This window comes from Balaenoptera borealis (genome assembly GCF_965194805.1).
Source record: "Balaenoptera borealis genome assembly, chromosome: 14".
Lineage (NCBI taxonomy): Eukaryota > Metazoa > Chordata > Mammalia > Artiodactyla > Balaenopteridae > Balaenoptera > Balaenoptera borealis.
The window spans coordinates 55,179,126-55,199,382 of record NC_138875.1 but is presented as its reverse complement, the minus strand read 5'-3'; the positions used below and the strand labels follow the sequence as shown (position 1 = coordinate 55,199,382).

At 36.9% G+C, this 20,257-nt stretch overlaps 1 protein-coding gene and 1 long non-coding RNA gene across 8 annotated transcripts in view; one reads left to right on the top strand and one right to left on the bottom strand.

Moving 5' to 3' along the window:
* LOC309610582 overlaps positions 1-20,257 on the bottom strand; it is a 174,682-nt gene that overhangs the window by 94,155 nt on the left and 60,270 nt on the right. The window lies entirely within an intron of this gene.
* The window catches only part of LOC309610552 (uncharacterized protein), a 386,618-nt gene that overhangs the window by 363,824 nt on the left and 2,537 nt on the right, over positions 1-20,257 (top strand). The window lies entirely within an intron of this gene.

Below are 20,257 nucleotides of genomic sequence, written 5' to 3'. Positions count from 1 at the left end.
TAATGTTAATTGTCTTTTTCTGCCTACCCTTGTTTTTTAGTTGTGCTTTGAGAAATATAATAATTGAAAAGAGTACAATTTGAAGAGGATAATATTTCAGTTGACATGCATACGTTATATGTGAGTAGGGCTGTTTTCCATGCTCCTCTCCACAGAGTATGTTTCTAGCTGTGAAGTGGGGCAGGGACTATTGCTATAGCTGAGCATATGTGGCCTCTTCCTGACCCAGTGTCCACCAGAAAAGTGTTTCTGAGTCTTCTGATAACCACACAGATCTTTCAATTCCAGATATCACCTTGCTATCTCTTCCCCAAAGTGTGGACAGACAAATTAGCATTAGAAATGTACAACCAGCTTTTTACTCAGGGGTTCTGGTAATAAATATAATTGACAGAGTCACAGATAGAAGACTGGACACGCTGCTCTAGTTCAACTGCCATTGTTCTTTACATCAGCTAGGATTGCAGGCTTCTACCTCAGCTGTCTCATGTGGATACTCTTTTTTTTTTTTTTTTTCATTTAAGACCCTTTGCTTCATATATCCTGGCTTCCCCAAGACCCATCACTCAGTATATGTAAAGTTCCAAATGTTTTCCTCTGTCTTACGCATACTCTGGCACCTTCTGCGAATCAAAGGTGTGTGTGTATGTGTGTGTGTGTGCATGTGTAAAGCCATTACAGTTAGCTTGAAATTAAAATTCATTATTATAAGGCATCCTTTATTGGACTTTAAACTTGAAGCAAAGGTATCAACATCCTTCTTGCATCCAGAAATATTACGTACTTTCATGCCTGAATGTTTCTTTTCCATCCTTAGGTTTTTTGTTTTGCTTTGTTTCTGAAACTAGTGAGCTCTTTAAAAATAAGAAAACAAGTAAATACATAGGCCTCTGAAGTGTTTGGTCCTTCATTCCTAATTTTTAGAGGCAGTTCTGATTCCAAGCTATCTTTCAGAGACCAAAGAAATTAAGAATGGCATGAGAAGAAAATTGGTCATATCACTATAAAAAACAGCCACTCTGGTTCAGCATAATAGATGAGGTCTTCAAGTGAGCTGCTGTGTGATTATTTTACAAAGTAGGGAGCATTTAGTTTATGAAATGTCTTTATTTTAGACTCTAGTTTTTGTGACATTTTCTAAAGAGTCATTCTTCATAAATCCATAGATTCTGGGAATATATCTATTAGCAATTCTTAACCAGGAACATACTACAGACACTCTCAGTCTAGGATCACTTAATTTCAAAAATTTTATAAACAGACGTTTCAAAATTCAAATCGCACAAGGGGTCAATCTTAGAAATTCTCTGTCCAATCCACGTTTCCCAATGTGAGCACCGCTACTAGATCAGAACCTTGTATATCCTTGGAGGCCACTTTACACTTAGTTCCTGGCCTGAAATTTTTCAGAAAATCCAAATAAATTTGAAGTTTGGCTGCAAACCCACGTGAGACCTACTGAAGGTTTTCATTCTCAGGGAAGGTGTTTTTACTCTGGAATCAACACCAAGACTTGAGTTTTCCTGGTGGGGTAGTGGTCTTTCCTCCCTCCTCTCCTGCAAACTCACACAAACCCCCTTTGTGTTTCTTGCTTTAAGGGGAAGGGGGGCCAAGAGGGAGGAGTTGCTTCTATTATTTTCCAGGCAGAGGGTGTCTCTGTTTTGTCTTCTGTACTTTCAAGACCCACAAGATGAGAAAAAAACTAAACGTGACTTTCTCTGGTTCAACAAAAGGCTTCAAGTGTGCATGACTCTACTCTTCCACTTAATTCTGTGTTCCCACCATTATTATATACTTGTTTTTAGTTTAAGCTCATTACTTCTTTCAGCTCACAAATGCATTCAAAAAGACTTGTTTACAAATATTTCTCTAGCATTTTATACCTGTATCGATATCGATATTGCTATCAATATGGATATATGTAATTAAAAGGAGATGTCTGGATTTCTGGGTTGCTGAAAATGGATATTTTGCCTATTAATTCTGGATGTCCCTTGTATTTATTCACAGAGGACATGTTTTGCAGATACAGGTTTTGGAAACAAACAACTCATTTGATTCAATGAGTAGAATTAAGGGAAGTTTTATGGTACACTTATTAACAACATCGCCATTATGGGTGTAAAAGGAAGGAAAATAAGATCTTTACCCTTTCTATATCACCTTATCCTTTCTATTTTCTCTCTCTCGTTCTTTTCTTTTACTAAAGGTTGAGTTTTAGTCCATGGTATATCCCTCCACTTTTTTTTCTTTTTTTTTTTTTCTTAATTAATTTATTTATTTTTGGCTGTGTTGGGTCTTTGTTTCTGTGCGAGGGCTTTCTCTAGTTGCGGCGAGCGGGGGCCACTCTTCATCGCGGTGCGCGGGCCTCTCACTATCGCGGCCTCTCTTGTTGCGGAGCACGGGCTCCAGACGCACAGGCTCAGTAATTGTGGCTCACGGGCCCAGTTGCTCCGTGGCATGTGGGATCTTCCCAGACCAGGGCTCGAACCCGTGTCCCCTGCATTGGCAGGCAGATTCTCAACCACTGCGCCACCAGGGAAGCCCTCCCTCCACTTTTGAAGAATATTATTCAGTGAATTGACTTCTGTTTTAAAATACTTAAAGATCATTATTGGATCATTATTGGTCTATTACTCTTGCCTTACTTTTCAGCAGTAAATCCATAGCAACTCACACAATTTTAATTCACATTACTTTTGGTTTATGTCATAGTTTATGAATAGCCTATAAGAGCAAACAAACTATGACAAATTTTACAATCACATTTTTTGCTTTGAAATATAATATTATGTTTAGAGGCAACTCATTACCAAGTTATATTCATTTTTATTTAAGTCAAGGAAAATAAGTGTACTTGATGCAAATTTATAGAATCAAGATTAACATTAAGAAAGAATAAAAATATCCCATAAGACTCAGAGTATTACTGATTTTTTGTTTTATGTGTTTCTTATTTTTAAACAAATTTGCATTTTGAAAGTTGAGATCATTTTGTACACACTGTTTTCTGTTTGCCTTTTTTTTTTAAACCTAACTGTACAATGTTATTGAATATTCTTTCCAGTCCTGGTTTAATGGTTGCATAGTCTTCTATTACATGTATGCAATACTTTGATTCTTTTAACCACATTCGTCTTGTTGGAGATTTATATGGTTTCCAATTATTCAGTGTTTCAGATATTACTGATGCAATACTCACTTTTGTATTTAAATAATTTACGCATCTCTATTTCTTTAGGGTAAATACTCAGACGTGGAATTCCTGGGTCAAAGAGAATTTTAAGGTTTTGAAATGTTGTACCTGTTAATATTCCCCATAAGTGTAGAATTCACATTTCCTTACATACTAATAACAATGGATATTAGGGCTAAAAATTTCCTCTCTAGTAAACCAACTGTGGAAATTATTATTATTACTTTTGAATCTCTTTATTTGTGTATTGAAAGAACAAATACCTCTGTGGGAACGCTATGCCCAGTTTATTTATCAAGTTTACTTTGGGCCAGTATCGATCATTCTTTTGTGAAAAGAGGTTCTTAAACTAAAAACAAACAACAAACCCCCCTCTTCACACAGCATGGCTGCATTTTCCCTTAGTAACAAGGTTCAGTGGACCCACCACGGCCCAGCTGCGGCTTTGTCTCCTCGACGTGAGGCTTTAACGATTGTCCAACCAGAAGAGGAGAGGGTCAAAGAGTGGGGTGGGAACCAGAGGGACTCGCAGGAATCCTTCCAGAGCCGCTGTGTGACCCTCCCCTGGACGCTGGGAGGTTTGTGGGGACCAGCTCCGTTCTTGCCGATGCTCTTTGGTTGGAGTTTCCGGGGGTCAGGACCTCATCCACCGGGGCCAGGCTCCTGCCGGGCAGCGGCTGTTCCCCGCTGACTTTGGGGGCAAAGGGAGGGGACCCCTCGAGGTCCGGCCCGGCCCCGCGCAGCTAAGGCGCAGCCGCTTAACGGCCCCTCAACTTCCTCAAGCCGGATCCAGGCGAGCGTAGGAATTATTATCGAGGTACATTATTTTCGTAATTTACCAGAACAACAAACTGTGGCCGCAGTTTCCAACTTATTTCATAATATTGCCTCCAAAGGTTCAAAGAACCCTTCATGAGGCACAGTTACCTTTTTAAGGTACTTGAAAGTACAGTGCTCATCTTTTTAACTCTCCCCAGATTCCTTCATGCTTCCTGTGGGTACTCTTCAAATGTATTAACCATTGTTTTAAAGTCTTCATCCATCCTATACATTTGCCTGGACTTCAGCAATGTTTGAAATGAAAAGTTTGAAATGTTTGGCGTATACTGTGATTTTTATATAAGGTTCACCATCTCCATATATTTTATTTATTTATTTTTTTATGGAGATGGTAGATTCTGATTCTGGCTTTGTTTTAATTTTTTATTTATTTGTTTATTTGGCTGCATTTGGTCTTAGATGAGGCATGCAGGTTCTTCGCTGCAGCATGCAGGCTTCTCTCTAGTTGTGGCTCACGGGCTCCAGAGCCCCCGGGCTCAGTAGTTGTGGTGCGTGTGTTTAGTTGCTCCAGGGCATGTGGGATCTTAGTTCTCTGACCAGGGATTGAACCCACATCTCCTGCATTGGAAGGCGGATTCTTAACCACTGGACCACCAGGGAAGTCCCCGTATATTTTAGTTTACTCATGCTGTAGTATTTGAAGAGATACAATAGTATTGTATTTGAAAACTCAGGCTCTTGAGTCCTGCCTGGGTTTACACTCCTGACTTAGACACTTACTTGTTGTGGATCTTGGGCGAGTTACTGAGCTTTTCTGTGCCTCAATAGAGTGGCTCTAATAATAGCAATTGGCTACATAGGATTGTTTGGAGGAGTGGATTACTTAATATGTGTAAAGTGCTGAAAGGAATACCTGGCGTATTAGCTGTTATTGCTATTGTCATATACTGGATCAATAATTTTAAACAGAAAATACAGATATTACACTTACCCCTCCCATAAGAATCATCAACTGCTCATTTTATTAATGTAAGTATCATATACGACAGGAAAGTACTGGCAAAAGCTGACTTAAAAAAGTCTTGGCTTAGGTTTAAAGATGAAGTGAAACTTGGAATAGATCTGTCTTTGTCCTCACATTTTTAGGAGGATGTGAAGACAAACAGGGAGAGAAAACTGGCCCTTTTCAGAGCAGAGTCAAGGCCATCGATACAGTAGTGAGGATGGCACACAAGCAGTCACAAGTGCAATGTCCATGATGAAAGAGACAGAAAGTTCAGGAGGAAACTGCGCATGAGAGATGCCTTTTGGAGAATGGTATCGCAACTAGTAATAATGTAGCCCAATGAATATGTCAAATTTTGCCCAATAAGATCGGCCATTCTAACCCTGGGAAGGTGCAAAGAAGTGTACTGAGAGTCTGGACATCCTCTCTCCAGTACGGCTTCAAGGAGTCCAGAAAAGTTCTCCCCTCTTGGACTGAGGCTGAAACTTGAGAAGGGACCATGAGCCTCACCATCCTCTACTCCAAGAATTTGTAACTTAGCTTTGAAAGACTGTCATCCCCTGAGAGCCATGGCCTGGCCACCAGAGTTTTACTGCTCACAGCACAGACATGTTGAAAATTCTCAGTCTGTTCTTTGTGCCAAGACAATACAGAAAGTCATGAATGATGCAAGGTTCTGAGTGATGTTGTCCCATGACTTTTGTGTAGCTTCGAGTTTTCTGGTGTTTAATTTCTGCTGCCATGGAAACTGTCCTGAAGAGCACAGACTGTCGGTGATTTCCTGAAGGCAGAGTGACAACATATCTAAGAAGAGTGGTACTGTCTCTATTACCGTCAATCAATATTTATTGGACTCCAGCGGCCCGTCTTGAGCCACATTAGGCGTTCGCACTGAGATTTGCCCCTAGCTTACACATGGTTGAACTCAGACACAGAAGGTCAGACGGGTGAAGCAAGGCAGCTCCAGAATACAGCCAAGAATTAAGGCTATACATTCTGTAGAATTAGGGCTTTCGAGACTGAATCACTAGGGCCTTGGTGAAAATTTTAAAGCACTCTAAATGTCAAAGTGCGAACTAAAGGAATTTAGGTTCCATCAGAAATAGTAACATTGAAATTATGTAATTTTAGAATATACATGTTTGACAGACTCATTTTTCTTGATGTTCCTTATAGTCTTTTTCTATATGATATTTAGATTCCTATTCTATTCCTATTCCTATATCCTTTTGCATTTCTGGAGTCTTTGTTATTTACCTAGTGTTTTGCAGAACCACTCGGCTTGAAGCATCTGTAAGTTAGGATGAAGTTTCTGGATCAACTCATTCTGTTGGGATTCATGTCTTAATTATTTTGTCTCTGTCATAAGCAGTTTCCCCACCTCCTCAGCCTCTATTTCTGTACGTGGCCAGTTTGCTGGAACAAAGTATCCCTAGGCAGCCTCAGATGTGCCCTTTAGTCTTTCCTTAAGTTACTCCCTTTCTGAACTTATATCTTAGCTCTTGTAGTTCACATCTCTTGGCTCTATTGCTTTCTCTGTTTCTTCTCCTACGAGCAAAGAAAAATTAAAACAGCATCAAAACTCACTATCAGCCTCTTCCCACACACTCCCTGCTCCTCTTGTCTAGAATTTTCTCCCCTTTACTAACTTTACCTTCTTGGTCCTGACTATTTTGATGCTGGAAGAGTTAAAATGCCTCATCTTCAGTGAAGCTTTACTTAATGTCCTAACATCTAGTTATGAACTCCCTCTCCGTTTCCATTACACTTAAAACAATGATTCCGTTACAGTGTTTAACTCCTTATATTGTACCTACTTGTTTAAATGTCTATCTCTGCACTTCCCTGAGAGTTCCTTGATTGAAGTGGCTACATCTCATTTATCCTGGCATCTTCTGTTTTAAGCTCAGAAGTTGGTATCAATACAGATAAGTTTATTAAAATGAATGAACAATAAGGCATAAGATTTAACAAAGAAACCACTCTTTATAACCTTACTGTTTTGTTCCTTTAGAGTAATGTACTACTTTACATCTATAATGTACTAGAGGACAGGAGCTAGAGTTAAAAATCTCCCTCTTGCTGACTCTATACATCAGCATAAGATACATACTGAACCGACGTTAGTTTATATTACGTCAGTTTACATAACATTAAGTTAAAATTGTTACACACTCACTAGATAATGCCCAGATCCACCAAATGGTTCAATGACTCCAGTTATCAGCAGACAATAGTGACATTTGCAGAAACTGTGAAATACCACTGTTGCATCCAGAAAGCTTGATGACAAATATCATACCACTGCATTCCAGTTTTTATGGAAAAATGGAAGTTTTGGAGGTGGAGTACAACAGTTAGTGTTTGGGGGCATTCTGCTAGCATCTGAATGACAATACCCTTGGTTATTCTCCACAATTAGCTCATAGGTAGGTTTTTTAACCTCGTTATCTTTTTCATTTTTCAAATGGGGAAACTGAAGAAACAGGGATGTACATGTGTTCATCTGTAACAACAGTTATTAACATTTTTTTAAACATCTTTGTTGGAGTATAAATGCTTTACAATGGTGTGTTAGTTTCTGCTGTATAACAAAGTGAATCAGCTGTACATAAACATACATCCCCATATCTCCTCCCTCTGGCGTCTCCCTCCCACCCTCCCTATCCCATATTCTCTATTATAAGTATTTTGCTGTTATCACCATTTCATTCTTTAGGAAAAACACTTAAAAACTTAAAAAAATAAATTTTAAAATTAGGGACTTCCCTGGCGGTCCAGAGGTTAGGACTCCACGATTTCACTGCTGAGGGCCTGGGTTCAATCCATGGTCGGGGAACTGAGATCCCACAAGCCACGTGGTGTGGCCAAAAGTAAATAAATAAAAAATAAAGGAAGACACTTAATGGAGGCATGATTGACATGTAAAGGGCTGTATGTATCTGTATGTATTTAACATATACAACTTGATGAGTCTGGGGATAAGTATACGCCCATAAAACTGTCACCCCCAGGGTTATAGACATATCCATCACCTCCCAAAATTTCCTCCCACCTCCTTTATTATTATTATTATTATCATGATTTGTGTGTGTGGGTGGTAAGACTATGCCATAAGATCTACCTTCTTAGAAAATTTTAAGCATACAAAACAGTATTGTTAGCTATGGGCACTATGCTGTATAGTAGATCTTTACAACTTATTTTGCGTAGCTGAAACTTTATGCCCTTTGACCATCACCTCCTCATTTCCCGTCCCCCTGGTCCCTGGCACCCATCCACCACTGTACTCTCCACTTCTATGGGTTTAACTGTTTCATATTCCACATGTAAGTGAGATCATCCAGTGTTTGTCTTTCTGTGTCTGGATTGTTTCAATCAGCATGGCTTCCAGGTCCATTCATGTTGTTACAAATGGCAGTATTTCCTTCTTTTTTTTAAAGGCTGAATAATATTCCATTGCATGTATATACCACATTTTTAAAATCTGTTTATCTGTCTGTGGACATTTAAGTTGTTCCCACATCTTGGCTGTAGTGAATAATGCTGTAGTGAACATGGGGGTCAGCTGTCTCTGTGAGACCCTGATTTTAATTCCTTTATCACCATTTTATTCTGACTAGAATATGAAAGGTAGAAAGTTTGAAATATTTTCTCAGTTTAAAATTATGTTTTCTTTCAACTTGGGGGTGTTTGAACCAAAGAGCCAGACAACACAGAAAAAGGCAGCTTCTTCCATGTAGGTTGGCACTTAGTTGGGTAGGTGGTGCTGTTGCAGAGATGGGTTGAACTGGGTAGTAGAAAGAGAAAAACAGCTTTTCAGATGTCTTATGCGTAATTTCATCATGTATTTGTGAGGTGTTGCGATACTCTAAGATAGCAACTATATTCAACTTATTCTGATGTAAAATTGAACAGTTTTCAATTTAAAAATTAAATATAATGAGAAGTTATTAGCTATTTTGGCTTGTTTGCACCATTTTTACTCTTCACCTGGATAAATTAATGTGGTATTATATAGTTTGCTGATAAGAAATAAAGCTAACTTGCCCAAAAGAAAAATCAGAATTAAATGGTAAATCTGTTTCTAATCTGTGGCTTAGAGAGCCATGCTGAGCCATGCTGTTTCCACAGTATATTTGTATCACAGTCATTAGCTCTGGCATTTACATTTGTAACCCTGCCCTTGTTTTGGTCATTTTTTATAATAGTGCCGAAATGTTCAAATCATAGCATTAAGTGAAATGGTATCAAGCTCCTAAAAATTTTACCCTTTACTTAAAAAATCCTAAAGTCATTCAAAACAAACAAACAAAAAAAAGGTTTCAGCATAATTTACAAGTACAGAAACAACTTTCCTCATTTCTTAAATCCTAAGAAAGATAGTATTTAAAATATAGCTATTATTGTTGACTCATAAATGTAGTCTTTCAGATCATTATATTCTCCAGTTAAACATCTTCTAGCACTTTGAAACATATGTTTGTTGAACGACCATATTTTTTAACATATTGAAAGCACTCGTCACCATATTTTATCAATAGGTTCCACTATGTTTTATTGCCATGAGGACCCAGCTGCTCTTTCTCTGAAACCTGCCAGAAGATTCATTATGGAGCCCTTTCTCTTAATGCCTTTGTCCCCTTTCTTTCAATTATATAATTCTTTATATAATAATTCTTTATATAATTCTTTAGCATGTACCATCTTCCTGTTGATGCGAGGTGGTTTTAAGAATTTGATGATTTGAACAAAGGACTGTTTTCTTTTCTTTTTTCTTCCCCTCCCGTCTCCCTGTTTTCTCAAGTGACTGCCAAGCAAGAATAGCTATGTCTTAGGAAGAAAGGAAAATTAATAAAAAATTATTATTAATCACATAGGCCAAAGGGCCTATGAAAAACATATGAGAGTTGCACACAGAGGATACTCAGAAGTCCAGCATCATCCAGCTGTAACTGGTAAGCAATTGGTGTGATTGACAGAGGAGAAGAGAAAACTCTATCATATGAAATGGAAATTTTCTCATGGCTAGTTTTCCACTACAAAAATAAGAAAAATTAATACTATATATGTCACTAAAATCATGATAAATGACACTGAAACTTATCATAAGCTTATCAAAGTATCATAAAAATAATTGCAACCTAAGTAAAATGCATTCATAATCCTTCCTTCATTCAATTAACAAATGCCTAAGAATGCCTGCTATGTGTCAGAAATTGTCTTAGGTATTGAGTATAAAGTGCAGAGTTAGATGAACAAAGTCCCTGACCTTACAGAGCTTAGAGTACAGCTATGTTTCAGATTATATGTTGATTTCCATGCCTTTGTCAGTATTTAGGTTTTCACAGTTGTATGTCTAAAGATACCTGGAATCTAAGATTTAAAGAGAACATTGACCTGCATCTAATTTAATTATCTATGATTTTTCAATGATCTCTTGTGTTGATGAAAAATTAATCAGTTGATCTAAGAAAGCAATGGAAAATTTTATTCGAGCCAAATTTGAGGATTACAACCTAGGAAGAGCATTTCAGAAATCTCTGAGTCTTTTGTGTTTCCATACAAATTGTGAAATTTTTTGTTCTAGTTCTGTGAAAAATGCCAGTGGTAGTTTGATAGGGATTGCATTGAATCTGTAGATTGCTTTGGGTAGTACAGTCATTTTCACAGTGTTGATTCTTCCAATCCAAGAACATGGTATATCTCTCCATCTATTTGTATCATTTTTAATTTCTTTCATCAGTGTCATATAATTTTCTTCATACAGGTCTTTTGTCTCCTTAGGTAGGTTTATTCCTAGATATTTTATTCTTTTTGTTACAGTGGTAAATGGGAGTGTTTTCTTAATTTCACTTTAAGATTTTTCATCATTAGTGTATAGGAATGCAAGAGATTTCTGTGCATTAATTTTGTATCCTGCTACTTTACCGAATTCATTGATTAGCTCTAGTAGTTTTCTGGTAGCATCTTTAGGATTCTCTATGTATAGTATCATGTCATCTGCAAACAGTGGCAGCTTTACTTCTTCTTTTCCGATTTGGATTCCTTTTACTTCTTTTTCTTCTCTGATTGCTGTGGGTAAAACTTCCAAAACTATGTTGAATAATAGCAGTGAGAGTGGGCAACCTTGTCTTGTTCCTGATCTTAGTGGAAATGGTTTCAGTTTTTCACCATTGAGGATGATGTTGGCTGTGGGTTTGTCATATCTGGCCTTTATTATGTTGAGGAAAGTTCCCTCTATGCCTACTTTCTGGATGGTTTTTATCATAAATGGGTGTTGAATTTTGTCGAAAGCTTTCTCTGCATCTATTGAGATGATCATATGGTTTTTCTCCTTCAATTTGTTAATATGCTGTATCTCATTGATTGATTTGCATATATTGAAGAATCCTTGCATTCCTGGGATAAACCCCACTTGAACATGGTGTATGACCCTTTTAGTGTGCTGTTGGATTCTGTTTGCTAGTATTTTGTTGAGGATTTTTGCATCTATGTTCATCAGTGATATAGGCCTGTAGTTTTCTTTCTTTGTGACATCTTTGTCTGGTTTTGGTATCAGGGTGATGGTGGCCTCGTAGAATGAGTTTGGGAGTGTTCGTCCCTCTGCTATATTTTGGAAGAGTTTGAGAAGGATAGGTGTTACCTGTAGTATAGTCTGAAGTCAGGAAGGAATCAGGCTCCCTGACTTCAGACTATACTAGAAAGCTACAGCAATCCAGACAGTATGGTACTGGCACAAAAACAGAAATATAGATCAATGGAACAGGCTAGAAAGCCCAGTGATAAACCCACGCACATATGGTCACCTTATCTTTTATAAAGGAGGCAAGAATATACAGTGGAGAAAAGACAGCCTCTTCAATAAGTGGTGCTGGGAAAACTGGACAGCTACATGTAAAAGAATGAAATTAGAACACAGCCTAACACCATACACAAAAATAAACTCAAAATGGATTAAGGACCTAAATGTAAGTCCAGACACTATCAAACTCTTAGAGGAAAACATAGGCAGAACACTTTATGACATAAATCACAGCAAGATCCTTTTTGACCCACCTCCTAGAGAAATGGAAATAAAACAAAAATAAACAAATGGGACCTAATGAAACTTAAAAGCTTTTGCACAACAAAGGAAACCATAAACAAGATGAAAAGACAACCCTCAGAATGGGAGAAAGTATTTGCAATTGAAGCAACTGACAAAGGATTAATCTCCAAAATTTACAAGTAGCTCATGCAGCTCAATATCAAAAAACAAACAACCCAATCCAAAAATGGGCAGAAGACCTAAATAGGCATTTCTCCAAAGAAGATATACAGATTGCCAACAAACACATGGAAGAATGCTCAACATCATTAATCATTAGAGAAATGCAAATCAAAACTACAATGAGATAGATATCATTTCACACCAGTCAGAATGGCCATCATCAAAAAATCTACAAACAATAAATCCTGGAGAGGGTGTGGAGAAAAGGGAATCTTCTTGCACTGTTGGTGGGAATGTAAATTGATACAGCCACTATAGAGAACAGTATGGAGGTTCCTTAAAAAACTAAAAATAGAACTACCATACAACCCAGCAGTCCCACTGCTGGGCATATACCCTCAGAAAACCACAATTCAAAAAGAGTCATGTACCAAAATGTTCATTGCAGCTCTATTTACAATAGCCAGGACATTGAAGCAACCTAAGTGTCCATCAACAAATGAATGGATAAAGAAGATGTGGCACATATATACAATGGAATATTACTCAGCCATAAAAACAAATGAAATTGAGTTATTTATAGTGAGGTGGATAGACCTAGAATCTGTCATACAAAGTAAAGTAAGTCAGAAAGAGAAAAACAAATACCGTATGCTAACACATATATATGGAATCTAAAAAAAAAAAAAAAAAAAAAGAAAGCTCTGAGAACTGTTCCACCCATTAGAAGTAAAGACACAGTTATAGAAGTTTTTTGAGACAGAGGGCTGTACATCAAATAGTTTACATAATCCAGATCTAAGCGCCATGTGACCCCTTACAAGATCAAGAAAGACTGTTATCTTTAAGGAGTTGTCTTATGGATGCTAGGAGAATGTTGTTCTTTATGGTTGGGCAGGTATTTCTGCCCATGGGGGACGTTTGGTCGATGCCTAATGCACATACACCATGCAGCGGGGGGACAGAGGAGGCCAAAGGGCAGAGAAAATTTTTTGTTTAAATTTTTCTTGTCTTGCCATAAAATATGAATTTTATTTCACGCTTGTAATCCCTCTCCGCACCAAGAGGGGTTTTCCTTTGTATTGTTCAGAAGAGTATTTCTTCTGGATCTGAGAAATTAGAAAAAAGTCTGCAGAAAAGAAGGAATAAGAAAAACCCAGTCATATTTACAATGAACTTAATAGCAAGGTGTGCTAATGATGAGTGTGCTTTCATTGGCCTCTGCTTTAAATTCCTGGTAATCAGGGCTACTGTTAAGACCTTTCTAAGAAAAAAGACCCTCCCTCCTTCTAATTCTTGAGGATACGATTCTTTATCTTAGAGGGAACTTTGAGGTTGAGTCTAACACCAGTGCAGGATATCTGACAAAAGTCCATTCATGTTCAGTTTTTAATTATCTCGTGTGATGAAAGACTCATTACTTTCCTCTTTTACAACACTTTTTGAGTCTATATTTTTGAACAATGTTCCTGCTTCTGTGTAAAGTATTAAGGGAGTCTTTTAGGCAAATAAGCTAATAAATTAAAAAAATGATAATAATACCACAGTTATCGATTAGTCTCATGATGTTCATTTCAATTACTCAGTAGAATGACAGAAGACATACCTGTCCTCAAGACATCCTTAATCTGCTGAGAGAACTGAGATAGGGTGGCTGTAAAGATATAAGACCCCAGATGTTCTGTGACAGTAGAAAAGATGATTAGTGCCAATTACATTGGGTTACTGTGGTCATGTGATAGCTCACTGAAGACATGAAATGTAATTTGACCTATAAGAGCTGGGTAAGAATTAACTTGGTAGATTTTGAGGACGGTCAAGTTAGGGTAGAAATAGGGGAGTGAGAATGCACAGTAAGAATGGTCTGGCATATGATGGAATGGCAGGGCTTGGCAAGTAGTTTATAGACATCAATTTATAGGTGCTCTTGAACATAAGCCTATAGATAATAGAGAACTGGTGAAAGTTGTTGAAAACAGAAGATGGATGATGAATGAAAGCGACTTTAGGTCTATAAGATAAATTATTATAGAGCTACACAAAAGGCTGGGTTGGAGGTAATAAATCCAGGGGAGCTGGAGTGCTGCTGAGAGAAATAGCAGACAGGTTTGAGAGACATTAGGAAGGAAGCAAAATGGATGTGGTGACTAAGCTGGTAAAGAATGAGATTTGAGACTGGTCAACTGAGCACAGTCAAGGAGTTTACTCAGTCAACTAGAGGGAAATAGAAAAACTGCCATGAACCATTATTTCCTCTTAATAGGATTTTAAGAATGGAATAATAGGAATAATATCATGGGCCAAGAAGCATGTTAATTAACATCTCTTCAGCCCTTTCCTGTTTTCTTTACACATTAGCTTTCTTTACCACTTGCTTCTTAACATAATAAGTAGGAATTGGGAAGCTCTGCTAAGATTAAGATTGTTCTTCTGACCTTAAACTGAACGTCATATTAGAAGTGTCTGTTCCAGCCTGTACAATGAGGCAGGTAGACAAACAAATGATTCTTGATGCTATTGTTCAAATGGCATACTCCATGGTTGTAAAGAATCATTAATTATCCATTCTGGAGACAGTCCTAACATTGTCTTCAAATAAGCCACTCATATTTTAATTAACGTGCAAAATGGTTTCTGACGTTTGGCCAAAGCTCTATTTAAGTGGACCACACTCGGCTGCAACTCAGCCAGGTGGGGAACGACACGGTCTCGTCTAATCAACATTTTAAACCATACATAAGCAGTGAAGACTCAAATGAGGCTTTAAATGGCTATCATTTTATTTCGATCCCAAAATTTATTTGAAAACTCACTGTATACTCTCAATTATCTTGCCAGGATGATGAGTGGAGAATACATTTTCTAAAATGCATAGCTAAGTCATAGGGACAGTTTATGCAAATACACTAGAAAACAGTGCCTTTCCCTATAGAACTGTGAAATAAGCAGTGTTAATTTTTAAAAAGTTGAGCAACATTTTGGTGTTTGAGTTGCCTCTGAAGAACAGTTCTGACGTATTGCATATGCTGTAACTGATAGCATTTTATTTTATTTTATTAAAAATTTATTTTTTAAATTTTATTTATTTGGCTGTGCTGCACGGCATGCGGGATCTTAGTTCCCTGAGTAGGGATCGAACCCATGCCCCCTGCAGTGGAAGTACAGAGTCTTAGCCACTGGACCGCCAGGAAGTCCCCTTTTTTAAATAAAAGGGAAGGAATCATGTATAAACCTCTTAGAAAGTAAACCCATAATAAATTGTAGATTAAACTGTGAATAATAATAACATGTATGATAGGCTTTTTAATATTGTAGAAATTTCATTTGTTTAGGAAAAAAATCACCCTTTTGCTGATAATTTAAACAACGAAGCACTTCAATTGCAGAAATACTGGAAGATAATTTTTGATGATTGTTAATAAAATGTTCTTTCTTATTGTTCTTCCTTATTAAACTCTGATATATTAAAAATATCCACACATTACCAATCCCCACTTATAAAATGATTGCTTACCTTTTATCAGTATAAAAGCCACACAGATTTTATGTGGTGTAAATATTAAACCTTAATTATATTGTACTTTATATAATAGCAATGACCATTTCTAGTGTATTTACTATGTGTTAGATACTTTACATGCATTCTTTTTTTTAATCTTTACTATGATCCTGCGAGGCAGGTACCAACATTACCTCTATTTTATAGTTTAGGAAATTGATGTTGACAGAAACTAAGAAAACTGCCAAAGGACACACACAAAATCGGAGAAGCAGATGTAGAATCAAACTTCACTAGTCTGATTCTGCAGTTAATGCATTTAATATACTGAACTGTCCCCCTCATGCTAGTGATACTTTTCTCAAATTCACATTCCACACTAATAAAGGAGTTAGCCTTAATATTCCCTTTGAAAAAAATAGTTAAGGCATTTTTAACCTTGTCCACATTAATATTCCCTTTGAAAAAAAATAGTTAAGGCATTTTTAACCTTGTAAAGATCAGAGATGTATGAAGGCAAATGTAAAGGGTGTGTGTGTGTGTGTGTGTGTGTGTGTGTGTGTGTGTGTGTGTTTGTTGTGGTGAGTAGGTGGCTACTAAGTGTTAGAAGTTGTGCAGATTTTTGCAAACTGTATCCAGTAACTCCACCACCCAATCTTCAAATGCTCTCACTTCCTTTTCAGCCTGTATTTAAAATTTCTTCCTTTGTATGAGCCAGCACATTATAGACTCTAACTCTGAGGCTTTTAAAATCTACCATTTATGAGAATGTAATCCCAAAAGAAAGTATGTATTTTAAAGAGTCAATTGCAACATTTAAAATGGCAAAGGGAAATGTATATTTTTTTTAGTGACTTTTGAAATGACATTTAGAGCAAATTTAATTCAGAACGCCATCTCTAAACTAGAATGAAGAATGATTTTGTTTGGTCATGTTCCCATGGAATTGGAATTTCCCCAGGTGAATTATTTTATAAAACAAATAAATCCACGAGGAGTGAGGAATTATTCTGTCTTATATATTAAAAAAACAAAACAAAACATAGCCATCTGAGAGGTATAAATAGAAATTCAGGTATGCGCCTTCTTTTGTATTTCTTACATGGCCAAATTTTAGGGATTGAAATGTCCTTGGTTCTTTGTTTAAAACAAACAGACAAATATATTGATTTTATATATAGATTTCCAACAATAAACAGAAAACTATGGTAGTAAAAAATTAAATCAACTTGGATTTTCTCTCTCTTTTCTGTGAGTTCACTCCCTTTTTTTCCTGGAATGTTATCATAGAATTAAATTTGAATGTTCCTTCTAGATATGTCAGAAAATAAGAACATGATGAAGAAGAAACTCCCAGGACTGGTGTAACAGACGCACGTATATTCTAGGAGAAATGGTAGGCTGTAATCCACCTGGAAGGGTTAAAGGGTTGTGGAAAAGCCTCATGTCTTTTTGCAAAGCTAATGAACATGAGGGCTTTAAGGTTTTCTGCAAAGGTGGAATTAGAGGGACAGAGGGCTTAGGTTATGTACTTTTGGTGCATGGCATTAAGTGAAGATATATATGGCTGGAGGAGATTGGAATTTGTGCTCTGTCTGGCTTTTTGAGTTGGTTTTGGGCCCCACTGAGGAGAGTTGGTGTGGATCAAAAGCTGGAGAAACTGTTTCAGGAAACGTTAGTGCTCCCCTGGGGCCAGACGACAATGTGGGCACAGACTTGACTCCACCCACTTCCCACTGGACCCTGGAGCCGTTCTCCACCCCCAAGGCTGTCCTCTCATGGAGGGTCTGGAAACAATGCCCCCTAAGGAGCTTGTGCTGGCAACAGGGAAGTCTCTCAAGGAGCTTCCTGAGAACAGAATAGCATCAAGGTGAATCTGTAGCAGAAAAAACAAAAGGTAGATAGTGTGGTCACTTGAAATGACAGACTGAATTGATGGGCTGTGATCACATATGAGGCCCCCGTGGGGTCTACATGTGAGAGGGGGTCTCTTCACAGGAGGCTGAGGATTCCACATAAGCTGGTGGGAACTGGAACAGAAAAAGGATGTGCTAATTGTAATGGAAACTAATTGGGGTAACGTGTTCAGCTGTGGGTGCAGGGGAAGTTTGTGACACCTCTGGACTCCATAGATCTGTGTGTTTCAAATTAAAATTTGACCATTTTCCATGCTATTTTTATTATTGACATTTCCCATTATCATTATCTGTTTTCCAAAAGCATGATTTTTGCTGGTTACATAATATTCAATTGTATGGATGTACAATTCTCTTAATCTTGGTTATTAGATTTGATCTTGATTTCACTGTTTCCAGTTATGTAAGTGACATTTATATATTTAATGACTTAAAAAGTGCTTTTTTGTTTATATCTATGTTATTTAAATGTTAATGTCATCCTACCAAATACAGACATTTATTTTTTCCCTCTGACAAAACTGTGTCCAAAGCTTGCTGAAGTCTCACGGCTTGGCGAGCAGAGTTGATGCCTGAACCTATCTCTGGGCTGTGACTTGAGAGCTAACCATGTGCCTTCTCTTACACAAATGAACTAAAAGCACATCTTTCTAAATGTGAGGAAACCATACTGGATGCCTTCAAGGTCAGACAAATGATACGTATAAAGCTATAGGGGTGTTAATACTCCTAAAGGCATGGGAACGCAACTGAAAACACACACAGGTACACACATATACACACACTCCACACACAATCCTGAAATACAACTTCAGTGTGATGACCTTGTCTTAATGCATTAACTTAAAATACACACTTATATCTCTCCCTTTATTTGGACTATTAAATTAACATAAAGAAATCAACAGTTTAATTACATGATTTTTCTCCAATTTTATAACAGGTATAGTTTAAGATTGTAGAATTTTGTAAAGATACGTTTGAAAATGTGTTTTCTGTGTTTTACAAATTACTTTTTATGAATTACTATGTAATAAACATTTCTATAATTAGTTATCAAAAATCTGTTCTACAAATCAAGTTGTATATTCTTTATTGTTAAAAAGTTATGTAAGAAAAATTAGTTATATAGTTCTTTCCGTGTTCACTCTTAGGAATATTAGCTAGTTCAGGATGCAGTTGTGGTAATCATCTTATCTCAAATATCTAGAGGTATCTTCTCCCTCCAAGTTTAATATATCTGTCTGTTCTCTTATAGATATTTTTTAAAATTTTAGTGTTTTAAATTTTATTGAGACTTGTTTTCGGGCCTGTGTATAGTCTAACTTGATGAATATTTTACTCAAAAAGAATGCATACTCTGCAGTCGTTGCGTTTACTGTATCAACCAAGACAACTGGGGCAAGTTGGTGGATATGTTGCTTCAGTCTTTTACATACTCACTGATTTTATTTCCTTGTTTTATCAATTACTGAGAGAGAGTTGTTAAAGTCCCTAACTACCATTGTGGTTTTGTCTGTGTCTTCCTTTAATCCTACCAATTTTCGTTTTATGTATTTTGAAGCTCTTTTTTTTTTTATTTTTATTTTTTGGCCATGCCGGGTCGCACCATGGAGTCCTAACTACGGGACTGCCAGGGAAGTCCTGAAGCTCTGTTTTTCATGCAAAAGCGTTTGGGATTGTTACATCTTCTCGATGACTTGACCCCTCTACCATGATGAAATGTTCCTCTTTATTTCTTTGTTGTCTTTTTATTCCCTTTATTTCTAACAATTCTGGTCCATCTACTTGGTCTGATACTAATATAGCCACACCAAATTCTTATGTGTAGTGTTTAAGTGGAAAATTTTTTTCCACCCTTTTATTTTCAACTTGTCAGTGCCTTATATTTATAGTGTTTTTTTAAAAAACAGTGTATAGCTGAATGTAGCTCTTTTATATCTAGTCTGAAAACTCTGCCTTAAATTGGAACATTTAGTCTATTAACATTTAATATAATTATTTGTATATCTCAGTTTGTCACTGTTTTTTTTTTGTATCTCCTTTCCTGTCTTCTTTTATTTACTCTGCTGAAATTTTAGCTATTACGTTTTGTGTTATTTTTTGGTGGTTGTCATAGAGATTACTATGTGTATATCTATAGCTTATCTGCAAATAATATTAGTTGAACAATGTAGCAAACGTCACAACAATATAATTCTCTTTACCCTCTACCTTCCTCTGTGTTCTTATTGTTATATATTTCACTTCTACTTATGTCATAAACCCACAATATATTATTATTATTGATTTGCACAGTCAGGAGTCCTTTAAGGAAATTCAAGTGTGTGTGCATAGATAGATACTTTTAAAAAATGTTTTTTATGCTCAACTACTCTGCCCGCCCAAGAGAGCCAAGCATCTCACAAGACAGTGGTTGTCAACTCTGGTTGTACCTTATACTTACCTCTGTGGGTGGGACACTGACTTTGCCGTTTTTAAAAGCTCCTTTGGTCTTTCTGTTGTGTGTCCAGAATTAACAACCATAAAGGACTTTTAAGGGTACCGTCTTTGCTCTCTGAGTTTCCAGCAATCATTGGCAAATTGTTCTCACAAGACTTGTCTAAAACTTTATACTTCGAAAATTCTCATAGTAAAATAAGTACTT